This window comes from Ursus americanus, chromosome 22 (assembly GCF_024610735.1).
Source record: "Ursus americanus isolate L20-20 chromosome 22, mUrsAme1.1.p, whole genome shotgun sequence".
In the NCBI taxonomy this organism is placed as follows: Eukaryota; Metazoa; Chordata; class Mammalia; order Carnivora; family Ursidae; genus Ursus; species Ursus americanus.
This window is the reverse complement of record NC_142148.1, coordinates 50,695,590-50,708,275: the sequence shown is the minus strand read 5'-3', so window position 1 is coordinate 50,708,275 and position 12,686 is coordinate 50,695,590. Positions and strand designations below refer to the sequence as shown.

The following is a 12,686-nucleotide window of genomic DNA, read 5'->3' as shown; positions in this document are numbered from 1 at the left end:
TGACAACTCCACCTATCTCCCATGGTCTCCTGAGGACTCAGGGTCCTATTACTCTCATCATTGTTGTGGCCCTCAACCCAGCCCAACCCCATCACTGAGCACAGGTCTGTCCTCTGGGCTCTCCAGGTTTGTAGAGGCCCCCACCTGGACCAGCTGTCAACACAGAGAGAGAGGGTGTGTAGGCTAGGGAGTCTGCTTGGACACCACCTGCTTGCCCCCTCGCCGCCAACGGCATCCGCACCTAGGCTGTCGCCACATTCATGCCAAAGGCTTCCCCTCCCCAAGGAATGCTTCAGACCATTCCCGACTTCATCCACTCAGGATCCTATTCCCTCCCACCCCTCGTCTCTTTCCAGACCTGCACCTTCCAGGCTACCTTGATGAGCAGGTTCCTGCCCTGTGCGCTGTCCTTGCTGCACAGCTTTTGAAAGATCCTCAATGGCTTCCTGAAGAGAGGCAAGGGAGGCACGATCAATCGACAAATAATGTGGCAGGGTTGAGTGCGAGTGCCTTTTCTTTGAGAACCCCAGAGTGTCAACCTGCCTGGTTGAGGGTTTCTTCTGGGATCCTCTGAGCACTAAGGTCTTTGTAGGACATGGGAGGGAGCTCTCATGTGGCTCGTCCTGGGCCTCCCTTCCCATATTCATTGAGAAACGCTGTTTGGGTCAATTTGGGGTTCAAATGGGCAGAGAGCTTAGTGGCTGTCAAGGAAACACGTGAAGAGATTTAATGCAGTTCAGCCCCGTGTGGGACATTTGGCAAAACTGATTTCTAAAGCGGGAGGCATGGTGGCCTCCTCACCAGGAAGGCTGAGAGACCTACCCACCAGCCCAGGTCCTGTGGTCAGGGTTTGCTGCCTCCCAGAAGGTCCAAGCTGCCTGAGGGGGAAGAGGACAAGCCTCTGGGAGCTCCCTCGTCCATCCTGGTCCCTCCATGGAGAGAGGCCTACTCACCTGGAAACCTTCCCCCACGTGTTCTCGAGGCGGTGAATGGAGACACTCTGTAGAGCCGAGAGGATGGCATGTAAGGACGAGTAGTTCCTCAGGGTTTGACAGGCCTGGGGAGGGAAGAGAATGGGATGTCACTTGGGGAGCCGGCACCTTATTGGCTCTCAAGCTTCAGTCCCCCTCAGGGGAAAGTGCTCCTGCTGGAGGAAGCCGCTGTCCAGGGACCTGCCGAAGGGCACACGTGAGGCCCAGAGGAGGAGGAAGATTTTACCTCACTCCAAGGAAGGAGCCAGGAAGAAACGGAGCATCCCAGCATGGGGCCATGCAAGGCAAGGTCAGCATGCCCCTGGACGGAAGAGCCTAGGGACTGCACAGTCCCTAGGGCAAAGACCAGGGCCTTCCACCCTGACACCTGATCAAGGGAAGAGCAGTGCCCGAGACTCAGGAGAGCACCTCGGCTGGGCTTCCCGTTGCATACCTTGGCCACCTTGATCCAGTGCTCCACCACCATGGCCCTGTCCCGGGCTGTCATGCTCGGGTTGCCAAGGCAGGTGGTGATGACACACTTGGCCACACCATTGAACTGGGCGACAGTGGCCCGGACTGTGGGTGCCAGGTGCTCATTGCCAGGCTTGTTGCGCTTGGACCAGACGGAGCCCAGGCACTGATGGGGCAGCAGCTTCTTGAACAGCTCCTAGAGAACAGGCGGACCTTGGTTCACCCAGCCATTTCCCATGCAAGACTCATGTCCTACGTAGGGGTCACAGGTCAGAGCTGGACCTCAGGGAGCTGAGAATCTGGCCTGAGCCTGGTTCGAGACTGTGGATTTCATTCCATTGTTTTTCCCTGAGGGAACCCAGTACACAATGACCCAGGAGCAAACAGAGCAAGGGAAGGAAGGAGGGCATTGGCACCCTGATCATGCTCAGGAACTCCCAGCTCCAGGTGGCACTGCAAGGTGGTCCAACCCAAGGGGGCTTCTTCCCCTCCCCTCCAACTGGTCATCCCCCTGGTCCTTCCCCCCTTTCAGATGCACATTCTCACACAGGAGCTGCAACCACACGTTTTTCCGTCTGCCCTGTCCTCATGGACACATCAGATGCCTAATCAATGCTGAGGGTACTCATCCTCCAAGTCACATGAGTGGGTGACCCATGGACTTGACTGAACACAGGGAGCTGCCCTCCTCCACCCACGGGACCAGGGCCTGCCCATTGGTCTCTCCATTCTGGCTCATTTCTTCTCCCTAGTACCTCCGTATCAGTGCTTATCAGGGTCTCTCGCTACAGTCCGCAGCTGGACAGTGAAAGCTTGGGGCTAAGCGCCTTGATGGGTTGACAGGGTTGGGAAGTGGTGGAGCTGAGATTTGGTCCCAGACCATAGGAGTCCACATCAGGGAAAGGCAGGTGTGGGGCAGGTGAGAGCAGAAGGAAGGCGTGCCCCTGGCCCACCCTGAGAGCCCAGCTGCTCACCGCATCCATATACGTGAGCTGCTCTGCCACCAGCCTGGGAGGGAAGTCCAGGAGGTCGGGCTTCTCCTCACCCAGCTGGTTCTTTGGGGTGACCCAGCGGTGGCAGGAAGCCTCTGGGGCCGCGGTGGGCTCTGTGGCTGTTGCTTGAGTGAAACTTTCCAGCAAAAAGGGTGGTCCAGCTGACTGCTGCTCAGCACCCGGCACACATGCAGAAGATGGGAGCACGGGTTGCAGTTCTGGAACAGCTGACAGAGGGGAGGCTGGCTCTGACACCGCAGGTGACAGTTGACACAGAGCCGGGGTCGCCTCTAGCTCTATAGGAGGCCCTGTTCCTGTCTCTGCCGCTGGAAGGAGCCCTGGAGCTGGCACTGGGGCAGGAGACAGAGAAAGGTTCATCCACATCACTGACTTTCCGGATGCCTTTGCAAAACCAGGACAGACCCCATGGCCTTGAAAGGAATACCCAGCCCATGAACCACATCCCAGTTAGCCTTCCCAGCTTGCCATCCCCCTTACCCTCCACCTCTGCCTCAGTGAGCGCCAGAAGTTCCCGCTGCATCAGGAGAAGGGGGACATGGTTTGTCAGGTCCCAGGCATGCCACTTCAGAACCATGGCCCCATGCACATAGGCCACCTTGATCTCGACACGGTCACGGCCCAGGGACTGATAGATAGCCTGCAAATTCTGTTCAGGCCAGGTACCCAAGAAGGGAGACAGGGTGCTGGGGAGAGTCATATGTGGAGCAGAGTCAGAGGCCTGGCCTTGCATTGCACATGCTACTCCCACAGCACCGTTCTTTCTGTATGGGTCCCAGAGGATGGCCCCAGCCCCCTTCCAACCCCTCTCTAGCTGCCCTCGTAGTGGGAGGCCTGGTCCTCCAGAAAACCTGAATGAGTCTGGTTTTTCCACTTCTCCTCTCCTCTACCTGGCCATGGGCCTGGTCTACTCTATCCTCCATGCACACCAGTATCAAGGCTCAGGTTGGAGGCAGATTTGTGAGTGGTCGGCTCAGCACACCCTCGGTTCTTGGCCCCTGTTGGGGTGGTCAGCGGGGAGGGGCAGGCAGAGCAAGTTGGGACCGTCAAAGGGATGGGTGTTTCAGGCACCCACTGAGCCCAGACTGTGCTCTGCCGACCAGAGGGCCCGGGACCCCGTCCACAGCCTTCTTTGACTCATTTGCTTCTTCACATGAAGCCCCCCAGATGAAGCCCACCCACTGGAAATCAAGAGATCGGTGAGATCCCTGGTTTGGCAAATCCCTCCCCAGCCACCACCCCTGTAGTCCCCCACCCTGCTCTGTGGAGGCAGCCAGCCCTGCTTCTGGACCCAAACCCCTGTCCCAGTTTTACTTGATCATTTCATCTGTCCTATGATCCAGCTCTCGGTGGATCCTTTCAAAGCTAGAGGAGGCTACGAAGATGTCACATCTAACAACCATTGGAGATGCGTGCTTAGGGTGTGCAGAGTGCCTATCTGACCCTCTGACTAGAACTGAGACCCAGACACTGTATCTCCTCTCTCCATTCACATTCCTAGGTGCTTAATATACATTCTTGAATGACTACTTCCCAGCCCGCACTTTCCAAATCCTGAGTGGCCCGTGGGCTGGTCTGCCTGCTCCCAGTGTGCCCCTGAGCTGCTCACACAAAGGACAACTACCAGAACCATCTAGATGGAATCTCAGAAGTCCTTTGCACATAGAGAAACTGCCTGCTTTGCATTTCCTTTCGTCAACCCAGAAGGGCCACCGGCCTGTGAGGGTTGCACTTGAGAGCTTCTTGACCGGAGAGAGAGAACTATTAAGCAAGAAGATGCCCAGCACGTCCAGGAGCCCTTTCTACAGAGCCAAGCACCAGAGTAGCCCGTGCCATGTTTCCTCCCATGATTTCCTACAGTAACTGTATGAGGTTCATCCTCTTAACCACCCCAGTTTTCAGAAGAGGAAAGGGAAGGTCAGAGAGGGTAGTGCCATTCCCGAGATGTACACCCAGTAGATGGGAGGCTCACCCTGTGCTGTGCATGGGGTGGGCACTCACCGATTGAACTGCTGGCCCAGGACCTGTGTGGCTGAAGTGAACATCTCGTACATGCAGAAGATCGTTGAGGTGGTTGAGATGCTCCCATCTGGGAAGGATGGCACCAGGGACTGTACGAAACGCTCCATTGTGCCTTCTCGGAGCCTCAGCATCGTCTGGGCCTCATCCAGGGACAGGGATGATTCCTTTTCCCACCAGGTAGAGAAGGGGGGTGTGGGGGGCAATGGAGTCAGCTTCAACACCACGAACCACCAGGATGATCAGGGTCTGGGGCTCAGACCAGAGAGTCCCATCCCTTCGGGAACTTGTGCAAGAAAAGGGACTTGAGGGCCCACCTAGAAAAGGCTCTAGGCTTGAAAGTACAATTGCCTTTAGGGGTGAAATGAGAAAGCATTGGTCACTTCAACACATCTTGTTAGCTGAGCCACCACAGCCTTTCTCTCTCTGAATAGGCTTTATTAAGAACTGTATGCCTTTGAGTCATCAGTCAACATCCCTACTGCAGACAGGAGAAAGCAGAGGCTTAGCATCTCCAACGCTGCTCAAGATCATAGACGTTGGGCCTGAGAACTGTCCAGAGCATGGAATGCATGGCATTTCCCTATGCTGCTGCGGCCTGGTCTGTTCCTAAGGTGGGGAGAAAGGTTCAGGGGAAATCCACCTTCCTCGGCAGGCCCCAGGGGAGCTGGTTGTTTCTAGTGTGGGTTCTGGCCTTGCCGTGATCATCTGTGGGTCCTGAGATTGGACATCAATCTGGACCTGTTCTCACCCCAGACCAGCATTGGATGTTGTTGTGGGCTGAGGCACCTGCTGCTTGTCAAGGGAGATGGAGTAGCTGAGCCTTTGGAGCAAGCAGCTCCTCAAAGATGGCCTGGATTGAACTCTGAAAAGACAGAGTCCACTACCTGGGCCAGGAGGCATCAGAGGCCTTGCACCCAATCCGTGCTTGAAAGGCTGATTCACGGTGGCAGACAACCTCCCATATGGAGGTCCAAAAAGACATATGAGGACACAGCTTGTGACCCGGGGGACATACAATGAGTCGATGTGCTCTGAGAGGTGATACGTTACAGAGGAACATATAGAATGGCTTCTTCCCACCGTTCCTTTTATGTTCAATCACCCTGTGTGGGGTGAGGATTCATAAGGCCTTGGACACGTTCTCCAAGGACAGTGGAGCTGGGTTCTACACAGGATGGCTGGGGTGAGTCAAGAAAATACTCAAAACAGTAGCAAAATGCAAAGACACTCATGGCTGCGGGAAAAGTCACACAAAACAGAATGAAACAGAATAACCCACGCCCCAAACTGCAAAAAACACGAACAGTATTCTCTACCATTCCCACCTATGGGAAGAGTGTCTTCCTACCTTCTCCCACAGCTGGTGGTGGAGGTGTGGATACTGGGATGACTTTGTGGTTGGGCCTGTGGGGCACTCATGTGGAAACACCATGGGAGGGCCCCAGGTTTGTCCCCATATTTGTGTGGGGGCCCTGGGTGTGTGGAACCCTCTTCCCATTCTCACCTCAGAGCGGCACTGATCCTGGGTGGCCTGGTGCACCTGCCACTTGTCTAGGGCGTTGTAGTTGAAGTCCCAGACCAGCTCTTCGATGACCTCCTGGGTGCAGCTCTGAAAATGCAGTGCCCCATAGACATGGGGTCAAGAGACATTAGTGTCCTCCCAGGACATTGCCACAAGGGGCCACCCGCATTAGAAATCCTGTTCTCCAGTTGAGGCAAAGAGGGGCAGCTGAAAAGACATCGAGCAAGGAGGTAGCCGGATGAAACTCTAGAGCTCATGATTAACATCGAGGTAGTTGAGCTTGGTCCCCAGTGCTCAGCTTCTCATCCTGCCTGCTATGACCTGGGGTGTGAACATGAAAGATGGGCCAGGCTTCCAACACCTGGCTGCTTCCTTCTGCCCAGGAAGGGTGTGTCCCACATCCTCTGTCCCCTTCTCTACACATAGACAACCAGCCCCCCACCCCAACACACACACAGGGACACACATAATGAGGGGCAAGAGGTGTGGGCCTGCTGAGGTGGCATCACAGTTGTTGCCTGCTCTCCAGTGGGCTGCCCTGAGCTGCCTCGTGTTACCTGTTGGTGTCTCCTGCCACATGTCCAGAGGGCTCGGAAAAGCGGGCTGAGCCGACGTCTACAATTATTTGCAAGTCTCTCTCTCTGGGCTTGCCTGGGCCCAGAGACCCTGAAGGGAGGAAGGCAGCAAGAGAACATCCTGTTCTCTCGAACGTCTCCACCAAAGTGAGCTGGAGAGCAGGTTGTCTTTTGAATCTGGGTGCCCGGTTACCAGAGTTCTAAGTTCAGTTGGGGCCTATCACAGAGGAAGTGAGGTCACTCTTTCAAGATTCTAATCCCTGGGACCATGTGTTCAGTCAGACCTATCCAGAGCCCCTTCTTGGCAGTTGACTCCTTAGCTTTCTCCCCCATGTCATCTCCTTAACTGGACACAATGAGCCAAAAAGGCCATAGCCACCACTCTCTGGAAATGGAACTAGGGTCTGAAGCTTCAGGAGGCAGAGCTGAATTCAGACCTTACGTTCTGTGTTTCTTTGCGCACTTGTGTGTCCTATGTCATTGTGTCTCTCACGTAGTCCCCACTTTCCCAGCCTGCAGTGTGGGGATCAGGCTAGAATCTACTTCCTTGGCACATCCTCTGGTGTCTGTGGATAAGAGTATTTATTACATGTGTGGGGTGGTCCCCTGTGTATCTGAGGCACAATTTTCAAGATGGAAGAATTACAAGAAGGGGTGGGACTTGGCATGGAGTGCTGCTCAGAAGAGGCCTGGGTTCCAGCCCTGTAATACTGCAACTGTCACTTTCCCTCTTGGCCTCATTTTAAGGTGGGCACCATGATGGTCTGGAAAAGCAAGAAGATGCAGGCATTGTCATCCTCTGTAGTAAAACCATGCAATTGTTTCCCGTTATATGAAGAACGAGACCCCGTTACCTCGTTTGGGTCTATGAGGGGAGCGGCTTTCACCATGGCTCCTAGGGATCCTGACCTGTGGTATAGGCATCAGACTGTAACCGCTAAGTGGTCAGTGACTGGCTTTTGACCCACAGGACATATTCAACGTGATGAAGTACCATGCCTAGAGCTTGTCTACATGTCATGCAAAGAGTTTCTCACTCCCTAGTTACTTTCCATCATGTTCCACTACTCACTCCTTCCCTTTCCCTTCTTCTTCTCTCTCTCTGAACCTGAACCAAGCACCGATGTTTTGAGCTGCCATCTACAGAGGCTCACAGGACAGAGAACGGAGGCAGTGCCAAGGCCAAAAGACACACAGGAACTCAGGTTCTGAGTCCAGATGGCATCCCGAGTCACGTGAGCCAACTTATGACAAAATCCTCTTCCAGTATGGCCCTGGTCACAGCCGCAGCCACTGACACACCTTGAGCCTGGGGAACCATGCTAATTTGGGCCCGCATTCTTCACCCACAAATACTGTTAGAAATTAAAGCGATGCACCTGCACATGCAGGGTATCAGGGCAATGCAGTCCCGGGGCAACTCTAGATAAGTAACAGTCTCCCAGGCCTCAGCATCTGTCCCTGCCTTCCTCCCTCCCCTCTGCTCTCCTCCTAGTGTCCCTGCAGCCACCCTGGCTGCCTTTTTCACTCCTCTGGCCAAACTGGCTTCTGTTATTGAGTGTCTGCAGCACAAGTCACTTCTTCCTGAAACGCTGCTCCCTGACGTGTGCAGGCCTAGCTCCCTTTGGTCAATCTGTTCTCAGCAACCTCAGCCTCAGTGAGGCCTTTCATATCTTTCCATGCAGTGACTCCCCAGCCTTCCTCCGTAGCACAGTTCATTCCTAGTACAGAGCGCTTGCTCTTTTCTTTCACGTGCGTTCACTTTGGAGCTTTGGTCCATGTGTAGACTGGGAGCTCCTAAAGCAAAGGAGCCCTAGGTAATTTCAGCTCCGCGCACGGGCCCAGCAAGATACCTGGCATAGGGCAGTGCTCAGTGTGTAGTTACTGAATGAATAATTGAGAAGATCTTGGAGCCCACCTCCCCTCTTAAGCACCTAGACTGCAGAATGCTACTAAAACTTTCAAGCTGTTTCTGGGCAGGGGCGACAACCACAATGGCCTCTGCCTGACTCTTCCTGCTCCAGTTCCTCCAGCAGAACTCACCAGGTACCATGGACAAGGAAGCGCCCTGCACCCAGTTCTCCAGCTCTGGTGGCACAGCTCCACGCAGGCACACCAGCAAAAAAAGCCATGCCTTTTCTCAGGGGTCCTCAACGCAGTGCCTTTGCAGAGTCACAGAGCAAAGGAGCAGGATCTCTATTTTTCCCTTCTCTGTGGAATCTGAGACAAAGAAGAGAAAAGGAGGAAGACTAACTCAAAACAAGAAATCAGATAGAAGTAACCAGAAGCAGAGGGCGGAGGGGGTGCGGGAACTGAGTGAATGGTGAAAAGGTACAAATTCCAGTTTCAGATCAATAAGGAATAGGGATTTACAGTACACCCCAGGACTACAGTTCATTACTGCTCTATGGTGTTTTGAGAGGTGTGAAAAGAGCAAGTTCTGAGAGTTCTCATCACAAAGAAAAACCTCTCTTTCTTTTCTTTTTACTTCATTTTTGTATCTCTAGAGATGATGATGGCGGCGGACTAAATTTATTCTGGCGATCATTTCACAGTATACGAAAGGAACATCATTACGCCAGGTATCTTAAACATACACAGTTCTGTATGTCAAATGTATCAAAACAACTGGAGCAAAAAAATATTTTAATATTCATAGAGAGCATCAGGAAATTGGACATGGTAAAAAGAACGTCACGTAAACAAAACTGAAAACAGCAGAACCGAAAGCCAGTAGGTTATCCTAGGGGTTAAAAACTTCAAGCCATTGGCATAGAAAGTTGATTCTGAAATTAAAAATCAGTGAATTAAAATTAAAGCAGATGAAATAGAATTTTAAAATTTTGTTCCATTTAACAATTTGTCAAAGAATAGAAAGTCTTAATAAGTGACGTCAGATAGTAACTTTTGAAAAAACTGTTCATGTTTTGGAAAATTCTGATTGTAAGCTTCCAAGTGGGCACAGAATGAGAACATTTTGTTTGATCAAAGTCGCCTCATGGAAAATGGCTGAAGCAAAATGTCTGAGATAGGACCTAAACAAAAGGATATAAATGGCTAGACGAAATTGTCCTGAGTTCGTTTCTCCGTATTTGCAGTTTACATTTATTTTCATGTCGTTAAGTCCATTAAGTTCATGGAGTACATTCTAAGGGTATTCCATGCATTAATATGTTTGAACAACCTCCCTGTAACCCAGCTTCACATCTCATTGTATCTTGTAAAACTCAAACTCTATACCATGAATCAGAAACTTCCGATGACCGCCTACTTCCAGCCCTTGGCAACACCATTCTACTGTCTTTGGCAATTTACTCTAGGTAGGTCCTAAGAGTGAAGTCAAAGTGTGTATTTTCATGAATACTCATCTACTTAGCATAATATCCTCAAGGTTCACCCATGTTGTGGCATATGTCAATGTCTTCTTCCACTTTGAAGAATCAATGCTATTCCAATATGTGTACATACAACATCTGTTCCTCCCTCGACAGATACTTGGATTGCTTTCATGGTTAAGCTATTATGAATAATGATGCCATGAAAATGTGTGTTCAGATATGTCTTCAAGACCATGCTGTCAATTAATTTGGGTATACACCCCAGAAGTGGAGTTACTGGAACACATAGTAAGTCTAATTTTAATTTTTTTTGAAACTACCATACTGATTTCACAACTATGCTGTTAAACATCCCTACCACACACATTGAATAAGGCTTCCATCTTCTCCACATCTTGGCCAACACTTGCTCTTTTTTTCCCTTCTGATTGCTTTTTTTTTTTTTTTGGAAGAGTCATCTTAAAGGATGTAAAATGGTATCTCATTGCTTTTTATAATTTGCATTTCCCTTAACATTAGTGATGTATCTTTTCAAATTTCTTTTCACGTGCACATCTTTGAGGATATGCCTATTCCCAATTTGCACATTCACGCATTGCATTCATTTTGTTGTCTGTTGTTGAGTTCATGTGATCTCTATTCATTCTGGATATTGAGCCCCTGCCAGATAGACAGTTTGCAAATATGGTCTCCCATCTTGTGGATTGTGTTTTTACTTCATTGCTAATGTCTTTAACGTCACAAAGATTGTAAGTATTCTGAATGTCCTGTACGTGAATTTATTTTTCTTTTCTATCCTGTGCCTTGCAGGTCATATCCATTAAAGCATGGCCAAATCCTATTTTGTGAAGCTATGAAAATGAATATTATTGGGCTGCACTTCCGAGATGAAAAAGGTTCATTAGTGGAGTAAGAGAGCAGCATGAACTGGAGAAGCACTGGCATGATGATGGGGTCATGACGCTATGTGATCGCAAGAGGATAGGAATATGTATGATGGGCCAGCATGAGCTGTGTACTGGAAATGGGACCTTGTCCATTTTGTGCAGCACCTACGTGGATGATGGGAGCAGTGAGACATATGACTGGACGGATCCCCGAGCTCAGCCCTTCTTCCAAGTTAGACTTTCATTGCACTCTGATCCATTAACGTTTGAAGAGTTTCTTAATCAGATGAGGGACATAGTCTTACATGCTAGACGGTGATGAACATGGTGTGTGGGCGTGTCTGCAAGGAACTCCGTATCCCTCCCGTCTTGGTGAGCCACTGTCTGGAGTCAATGGCAAAGAAGGTTAGAGTACTAAATTACACTGGGGTCAAACCAAAGGGGAACAGTATGTCCCTCCTATGCTGAGCTGAAGTCAGGCAAGACCTTTATATGTTTGCTCTGTGTTCCCAGTTCATGGTCCCTAAGTTTTTTTTTTTTTTTTAAGATTTTTATTTATTTATTTATTTGACAGAGACAGCCAGTGAGAGAGGGAACACAAGCAGGGGGAGTGGGAGAGGAAGAAGCAGGCTCCCAGCAGAGAAGCCTGATGTGGGGCTCGATCCCAGAACGCTGGGATCACGCCCTGAGCTGAAGGCAGACGTTTAACGACTGCGCCACCCAGGCGCCCCATGGTCCCTAAGTTCTGCATGTTCCTCTCTGGGAGAGAGGAGATGGACATGTTTGAGGGGGAGCTGGAGAGCTGTATCACCACCAGGAATGAGACCGAGAGCCGACTCCCAGTCATCGTGCAAGTGAAAAAATGGGATCAATGTCATCAAAGAGAAAACCATCAGCCAGCAGTATTCATGCCGCCTGTGAGGAAATCTTGTCGAGAGGCACTTGTAAGTGATGGAGGGTGCACACCTGTAGTAACTCTGTGGCAAGTACAGATGTTACCTGCTTGAGGTGACCCACCTTGAAGAAACAAAGTTTTTGCCACCCTGTCAAGGGTGCTCAGAATGGACTCGAAGGGCAAGAGGCCTGGAACTGAAAGCATGTTTGAAAGTCTCTTTAGGGCTGAAATGAAAAAGGCAGCATGCCCTGAAAACTGCCTCACCTTGAATAGGCTAGCTCCCTTCATTGCTTGTGGGAAGAAAAGAAATCATCCGGTATTTTTCGTATTGAAAACAAGAAAACACAGAACCTTGGATTTCTGTTATTTTTTTATTGAAATTCGATTAGCCGACATACAGTCCATCCTTATTTCAGATGTAGTGTTGAATAACTCATCAGTTGCATATACCACTCAGTGCTCATCACATCACGTGCCCTCCTTTATGCTCCTCACCCAATTGCCCCATCCCCCCACCCAGCTCCCCTCCAGCCACCCTCAGTTGTTCTCTGTGCTTAAGAGCCCCTCATGGTTTTGCTCCGTCTCTGATGGCTTCCCGGTCAGTTTTCCCTCCTTTCCCCTATGATTATCATCAGTTTTCACTCATATGTGGAACGTAAGAAACAGTGTAGAGGATCATAGTGGATTTTCTTTAAAAGGATGTTATTTTCTGTCTTTCCATGTTTGACCGCATTTCACTTTTCTTTAAAAATGACACGTTCAAATGATATGTCCATTGACCCTGGAGGGTTGGGCGTTCTTCACACTTCCTCAATGAGTTAGGACCCTGAACCAGGTGTCAGGAGAACCTCCTCTGTGTTATTGTTCCCCGGGTGCCCTTGTTGGGCTTCAGCTTCCTTATCTGTAACACGATGAGAGATACGAATGCTAAATATTTTCCGAAAGTTGTTCCCGCTCCAAACTTTCGATGGCTACCAAGAGTCGAATATTGC

At 50.6% G+C, this 12,686-nt stretch overlaps 1 long non-coding RNA gene across 1 annotated transcript; it reads left to right on the top strand.

Moving 5' to 3' along the window:
* Positions 1-9,636: 9,636 nt before the first annotated feature.
* LOC148108134 (uncharacterized) lies at positions 9,637-12,044 on the top strand. The gene is made up of 2 exons (XR_015721078.1): positions 9,637-10,200; positions 10,723-12,044. It is a non-coding gene; the product is annotated as an uncharacterized LOC148108134 (long non-coding RNA).
* Positions 12,045-12,686: the final 642 nt, after the last annotated feature.